Source organism: Mastigoproctus giganteus, chromosome 1 (genome assembly GCF_048544385.1).
Source record: "Mastigoproctus giganteus isolate SK-2022 chromosome 1, ASM4854438v1, whole genome shotgun sequence".
NCBI classification, from domain to species: Eukaryota; Metazoa; Arthropoda; class Arachnida; order Uropygi; family Thelyphonidae; genus Mastigoproctus; species Mastigoproctus giganteus.
In genome coordinates, this window is record NC_143575.1 from 251,435,109 (window position 1) to 251,443,339 (window position 8,231).

The window sequence follows — 8,231 nt, forward strand, 5'->3', positions numbered from 1 at the left end:
GAAACTTATATTCTCAAATTTGTGTTTAATGTCAGGACATATAATTCCACAAGCTTCAGTCATACATTCTTTAATATAGTCTCCATCAGAAAAAGGCTCGTTGCTTTTTTGCAATTATATGAGAAATAACGAAACTTGCCTCTACAGTAGCTTCTTGTTCCTTAGTTAGCCGCGTAAACACATTTTGTCGTCTAGATAAATTTTGAATCAATCCATCAGCAGTTTTCTTTCTCGCTTCCGGAGTTAAATTGGCACCATATTCGGAATGTTTAGTAGTGAAATGTCTTTTAATGTTGTACTCTTTCAACACTGAGACACTCTCCCGGCAGATGAGACAAATAGTCTCGTTATTTATGTTAGCAAAAAAATATTTTGTGCTCCACTCTTCATTGAAGACACGATGCTCTTGTTGAAATTTTCGTTTTTTATTCATTTTTAAAAGGGCGTAAATATTATTTTTATCGCTACTGGCACCAAGATGATAACCGAAGTTAACGCAAAAAAAACTAACTGCGGGATGACCGTCAGAGAAAACATATTGGAACTGCGGCCGGTCAGCAGTCCTATCCTATTACTCCGCAACCGCAGCAGAGCCGTTGTCGTCATCACCGGTTGTCTGTTACCGTAGTTTCGTGCGGTTAGTTTATAATCGTAAATTATACCGTTATAAAAGCGCCGTTGGCTCGCTCCAGTTCGCGCGCAATTTCAAATTCTATCCCAATTTGAACAATACAGAGATGATAAAACAATTTACAAGTCGACAAATTCTATAATGTATTACATATACAAATTTATTTTTAAAAAAGGCGTCGCAAAAGGCATAAAATAAGTAAACTTTTTTCGAAAATAAAATTAAAGCTCGCGGGCCGCACAAAAACGTACGGCGGGCCGCATGCGGCCCGCGGGCCATAGTTTGCCCGGGCCTGATGCAGAAGGTGCAAAACATTAAACTAAGTCAGAGAACGATTGCGCAAAGGAGTCAGGTTTTGGCTGTAAATTTGGAAAATCAGTTGCATGATCAGTTGAAAGCATGTCTTTGTAATTCATTAGCACTAGATGAGTCAACTGATATCAGTGACAATGCACGGCTTGTTTTCTGGATTTAATATGTGTGTAACCTCACAGTGCACAAAGAGCTGCTAGAAAATTGTGGTCTGAGAAGACATACATCTGGGATTGATTTGCTGAACAATTTTTGGTGGTAACAAAAAAAAAAAAAAATTTAGCCTGGATTTGACCAAGTTGGTTTTTCAGTTACAATGGATAGAGCCCCATCAATAACATGACTGGCAAAAAATCAGGACCTGTTGTGCTTCTGTACAAGTACAGGTAACCCCCATATAATCTCGTGTAGTGCGAAACCGTAATATAAAAAGACTAAGAACCAGTACAAAAGGGGGGGGGGGTGTTACGTTCCAAAAGCTAACAAAAATACACCATTTTTTATAACCATCAGAAACTTAATTTTTATTAAATATAGTAATAACTGAACAAACGTCTTACAAACTGTGATACATATGTCAGATAATGTACGTTCATTTAATTTTCTGCCTCTTCACGGCTGCTAAGTACAATCAAACGAGAAAGTTTTCTCTGTTGTAGAATATCTTCACCTTCTGAACTTTCTTCTGCAGCATCTAGATTTGGTGTATCTTCTGCTCTCTTTAAAAAATCAGCAATTTGGGTTTGTTTGCTTTTGCTTGATAGATCTTTGTAAATTGCATGGTATGGAGCTAAGCATTTTTGAAGCTCCCTTTTGAAATTTGTGTTCTTTTCAGTCGAAGGATCTCCATTCAGAAAATAAGATTCTAATTGCTCGGCTAAGTTCATGCCTTCCCGTATGCTTTTCAGTGTAAAATTTGGAACTTCAGAATTTTAATCTGCGCTATCATCCTCTGAATTGATTTGGTTTACCTCAGATGCCATTTCCACCAAATCTGCTTCATCAGCCTCTTTTCTACCAGTAATTCTTGAATGTCATGAGTAGTCATATCATCAAACCTTCCCCCTCCTACCAACTTAACAATATCTACTATCGCACCAATTCCATTTTCTGCCGGTTCGACCATATTTCCTGAATGAATTGGCTCTGGTCATACATTTTTCCAACACGGTTTTATTTCTTTGAGTGATAAAGTTATGATTTCGATACCGTCCACAATTTAGAAAAGTTTCCATGCCTCCATCACTTCGATAGATTCGGAATCAATTTTTTCCAAAATCCATTGCAAGTTTTCTGATGTAATGAGTTTTAACGGTAGATATAATGCCTCGATCTAATGGCTGAATTAAAGAAGTTGTATTAGGTGGTAGGAATAGTATTTCAACATTTTCAATGACAAATCTTTTGAATGGACTGGAGCATTATCCAATAATAATAAAACTTTTACTAGATTTTTTTCACTTTAAATATTTTTCCACAGCAGACACAAAACAATTTAGAAACCATTCTTTAATAAATCGGCAGTTACCCAAATTATGGCTCAGTTTCTTAGGCATAATTTAGGACTGGAATTTAATTCATAACAAAGGAATTATTCCAATACGGTTCTTAAGAACAAAGTTTAGTAATGCTTCGAAGTCACAATTTTTCATCCCTTTTTTTTGTGGTCTCTAACAAGCACAAGTTCAATAGCACGGGGATTTCTGAAAAAAATAATAAACATGATAAACATGGCAAGAAATAAGGAAATGAGTTTGAAAAAAATCAGTGCTGTTATAACTCTATAAAGAAAGTTATTCCATGAGTATTGGCAAAAAACTAGGCGTTTCGTTTAAAGGAGTGAAAGCTACCATTTAACAATTCAAGGAGACTGGCAGTTTAGGATCAGGACAATTACGCATAGCAATGGAAGTACAAGATAAGTCCATAACACTGATTTCTAAATGCAATCGAAGACTTACTGCACCTGAAATCTGAGCTCAGTTCAATACGAACATAGACTCCTGTGTCTACATCCACTGTAAAACTTTGTCTTAAACAAGCAAGACTTCATAGTTGCACAGCAGTAAAAAAACTCCCAATAAAACCAGAAAATAGAAAGAAATGGTTGGCTTCAGTTATGAGCCATCAATGTTAGACAACTGAAGAGTGGAAAAACACTGTAAACAGATGAACCCAAATTTGAAATTTTTTGATTCCAGTGTAGGGTTTGTGAGACAATCAAGTTAAGAAAAAATGGTGTCACACTGTTTGCCTACAGTCAAGCATGGCAGTGGCTCCATCATGATCTGGGGTTTGCTTCTGTTCTTCTGGAGTGGGTGACATTTTCAGAATTAAAGAAATTAAGGAAAGAAGGCTATAAAAACATTGTTGAACATAATGCAGTATCCTCTAGACTTTGACGAAGAAATTTTATATTAGAACAAGACAATAACCCAAAGCACAGCTCTAAGATGTGCAGCAACATTCTAGCAACTAAACAGGAGGGGATATTGCAAATTATGGTGTGGCCACCCCAATCACCTGACTTAAACCCAATACAGCTTTTATGGGATCATCTAGACTGGCAAGTCTGCAAAGTCTGTGCCTATCTTCGCAAAATTTATGGGGAACCTCGTAGATCACTAGGAATAATTATAAAATTTTTTGCAAAAATGCCCAGTCTGTGTATATGACAAAATCTCATGGAGGATATTTTGATGAAAAATCAGTATAGTTGTTAATATTAATCATTTCAATATATTTTTTTTTGCTAAAAATTTTTAAATGCTTAATAAAAAATACTTTGTAATTTTTTTTTAAAATATTAATCCTTACATTGTCATTGCTAATTTCAAAAAAAATTAACGAAAACTGTTGTCATATGTTGTGATTCCGAACTTTTAGGTGGGAATGATATTGTGTGTGTGTGTGTGTGTGTGTGTGTGTGTGTGTGTGTGTGTGTGTGTGTGTGTGTGTGTGTGTGCGTGTGTGTGCGTGTGTGTGCGTGCATCTATTGCCTTCACCATGTCCATCCGTCTGTCTGCAATTAACATAGGGATACCCAGTGGATGGATTTTCTTGAAATTTTATATTCGGGGTTTTTAAAAATTCTAAATTTCATTAAAACTGGACAAATAGAAATCCAGCAATTATTTTTTTTTTTCATACAAATTCATATATTAAATGTAGTTTTAATGTAGTGTTGTTAGCTTTAGACAGTCCATGCTTATATATATATAAGTTTAGAACAGCTAAGTTTAGCAAATGTAAAACTATAGAGCTTTCTTTATTAACTGTTCCTTAAAGTTATAATCTTATTAACTGATTGATACCCCAGAGGCTCACATCTGATGAGTATGGGCTTGGCAAACCCAGGGTTCTGAGCTGGTTATCATCATTCTTCTCTTTCTTGGTGATTCCCTTCTACTTCTCTCTCTCTCTCTCTCTCTCTCTCTCTCTCTCTCTCTCTCTCTCTCTCTCTCTCTCTCTCTCTCTCTCTCTCTCTCTCTCTCTCTCTCTCTCTCTCTCTCTCTCTCTCTCTCTCTCTCTCTCTCAGGGTAAGGCAGGATTTTTTTTTTTTTTTTTTGCTGGTGCAGCATAAGCCTCAGGCTTCCTTGCACCATATGGATAATAATAATAATGAGATTACATTTACTTTTTCAATTCTGTTAATCACATGATATACAAAAATTCAATTAATTTAAGAAAAAGTAATCAAATATGCCTGAAATGTAATATACTGTGTACATTAACTAACTTTAAGATAGCATTCAGCACTTCTTCAGCAATATGGACATGATGTGGTTACAGAGGAACTGGATGCAAAAAATAATTTTGATATCATATACTGTATTTGGATTTCAGGAAAGCTTTTGACACTGTTGTGCATGGAAGACTATTGTACAAATTGGATCAGAATGGTATTAAGGGTAAGTTGCTACAATGGATAAAAGGATGGTTGAATGGGAGAAGACAGAGGGTGGTAATTAATGGGTGCTGCTCTTCGTGGACTAATGTTATTAGTGGAGTCCCACAGGGTTTGGTGTTGGGTCCTCTGTTGTTTCGTATATTTATCAATGATATTGATGAAGGTATATCAGGCTTAGTGTCAAAGTTTGCAGATGATATAAAGGTTGGCAGGGTTGTTAATGACAGTAATGGCAGTGTGCTACTGCAACAGGATCTAGATAATTTGGGCAGATGGGCTAAGAAGTGGTAACTGAAGTTTAACCTTGACAAATGCAAAGTACTTCATATGGGTAGAAGTAACCCCAGAGAAACATACCAACTGTGTGGTACTACACTTAAGGTGGAAGAAAATGAAAAAGACCTGGGAGTAATTGTGCAGTCAGATATGAAGTTTTCTGAGCAATCAATGCAGACAGGCTGCCAGGGCAGGTCATGGGGTTTTGTCAATGATATATAGGAATTTTGCTAGCAGCAAAAAGGAGGTGATTATCCCTCTGTATAAGGCAATGGTCAGGCCACGCCTTGAGTACTGCGTACAGGTCTGGAGGCCTCATTTTAGGAAGGATGTAGATTTGTTTGAGCATATACAGAGAAGGGCAACAAGATTGGTGAGGGGAATGAACGGATCCTCTTACCAAGAGAGGCTTAAGTTCTGCAAATTGCAGTGGCTGGAGACTAGGCACCTGCGAGGTGATCTGATTGAGGTGTATAAGGCCTTGAATGGGTTGAGCACGCTGAATTCTGATTGGATTCTTCCACTTGTTCAGATTACGAATCTAAGGGGGCATAAATTCAAATTGAGGAAAGACAGATGTAGAATAAATGTGCGGAAATTTGCCTTTAACTAGTGGGTGGTTAATTTCTGGAACAAACTTCCATCTGTCGTCGTGGAAGTTGATAGGTTAAATAAATTTTAGGTGGAACTGGACAAACATTTAGAAGGAATTGTTTTGTAAATTTTTTTTTTTTTTTTTTTTTTGGCTGATGCTGCAAGCTCATACACTTGCTTTCTTGCATCATATGCCACTACTACTACTACAGAATGAATTAATTCACATATTCATAAAACCTAAGGTAATTCTAGTACATCCCCTTAAAACTCTAAAAACTGTAGAACATTCCAGAATGCATCATTATATCCTAAAAATTTCCAGAACACTCCAGAAGGGTTTTTTTTTCATACTAAGTTCAACTTTCAGAAATTTAAATCAGATATTAGATCCAACAAATGTGTTAAGTAAATCACTAAAAGAGTTTAATCATTATTTTAGAAAGTTCTCAGAATGAGAATTTCTACCTGCATTACTAGCTGTAGTGACCATTAATAACTTGGTATATGAAGTAATCACAGAAATTACAGTTATTAAAGAATTCATTATCTTAAATGAGATTATATTGGTTTATTGGTTTGGACATCATTTGACTGGAAGAAGCTGAAATTCCTATGGAATACCTGTGCAAAGTAGAAAATGTTTGAGAAAGTCATTCTATATGCCGTTTCATACTTTTAAAAATATGACACAGGTAAAAAAATGAAAAGAATGGCTCAAGAGTTAATAAAACTGATATAAGAAATTTATTTCTTGGGATATTCACAGATAATTAGCCATTTCACAGTCAAGTTTCCTTTTCAAGAAAACATCCAAAAAATTCTTAGGTTTTTTTTTTAGTCTACTTTCCGAAAAATGCATCTGTGCTCTCTCCCCCAAAAAAATGCATTTCTGTTTACTGTCTGAATGAAACAAAATTAACCACATACATTAGGAAATACCCAAGCCCCAACAGGGGTTGTTTTAATTTTTAATTAACTTGAAACAAGATGGCTGCCATTTGATAGAGGCACCACCTACTCAGAACTCATGCCAATCCAAACCAAAGTTACAATATTTTTTTGGGAATGGGAGGGGAGGGGAGAAAGGAATACACCATCAGTTATATGCTCACTAGGGTGCTTCTGTTTTGAATTGTCATCTTGAAACAATATGTCTGCCAAAAGAACTATAAGTAAACCTGTTTGGAAGTTTTCTATTTACAATCCAACAACCAAAATTTACAGATATTTTTATTTTATCTACTATCTTGAAATTACAAGAGCTACCTATTTAGAATTAATATTTGATCCAGACCAAGTTTACAATATTTTTTATTTTTTGGGAGTGGGAGAGTACACCATCAGTGGGGTACTACTAATTTGGATGACCATTGAAACAATCTGTTAGGAACTCTATTTACAGCCCGAATGAAACAAAATTTACAAGTCTTATAGACAGGTATGAGGGCACACTGTGAAGGTATTTTTATTTTTCTCCACCATCTTGAAACAAAATGGCCACTATTCAATATAAGCACCATTGATATAGTACAGGTAAACCTCGATATATGCGTTTTCGATCAATGCGAGTTTTGGTTAACACGGTCACAAACATTAATACCATTCTTCTGTATATGTCCTCTAAAATTTCAAATAGTGCAGCCGATTATGAAACAAAAAATTTTTAACAATGCAAAAAAAAAAAAGATGCCCAAAATTGAGGCTGTTATTGAAGAAATTAGCATCACTGGAAAGGACCTTGGCTTTGAAGATGTTGATTCCCCTAATGACAGAGAATGCCTGGATTTGCATTCACAGCCACTCACTGACACGGATCTTATAGAATTGGAGCAACAGCGTGTCTACAACGAGAAAGAAGAAATTGCAGCTGAAGGAGGAGTGTGTTTGTAAGGAAATTTCATTAAAGAAACTCAAGCAGATGTTTCGAAATTTGGAAATGCACAAATTATAGATTTAGATCCGAATGTGGAAAGAAACATGCTAATTCGCCGAACCCTAGAAAATGGAATTAGCTGCTGTCGTAAATTTTATGAAGAGAAAAAGAGGACTATAACTATTTAAACAACACTTTAAAAATATTTTTCTAGAAAGTAGCATATCCATTTTTCACTCATTTCATAGTTCATTTCTTTAATAAACATTTTTTAGCTTGCTTACTTCTCATTATTCTTTATATTTCTATCTATGTACACAGTTAAAATGTATTTTAAAGGCTTAAATTAAGTCTTTTGATGAATGTTCCAAAACATCATGGATGAATTAGAATTTTTCCTATTTTTAACTTCAATATATGTAGTTTCAAGATATACGGTACACTCGTTGCATGAATTAACCACATAATATAGAGGTTTACCTGTATTAGTAGTAACAGCAAATAATGCAAGAAAATCCATTTCATTACCTATCCATCCACTCAGATAGTTTGTCAGGCTGCCTGAACGGCTCAGAGAACTTCAAATCTGACTGCACAATCACCCCCCAGGTCCTTTTCATTTTCTACCCACT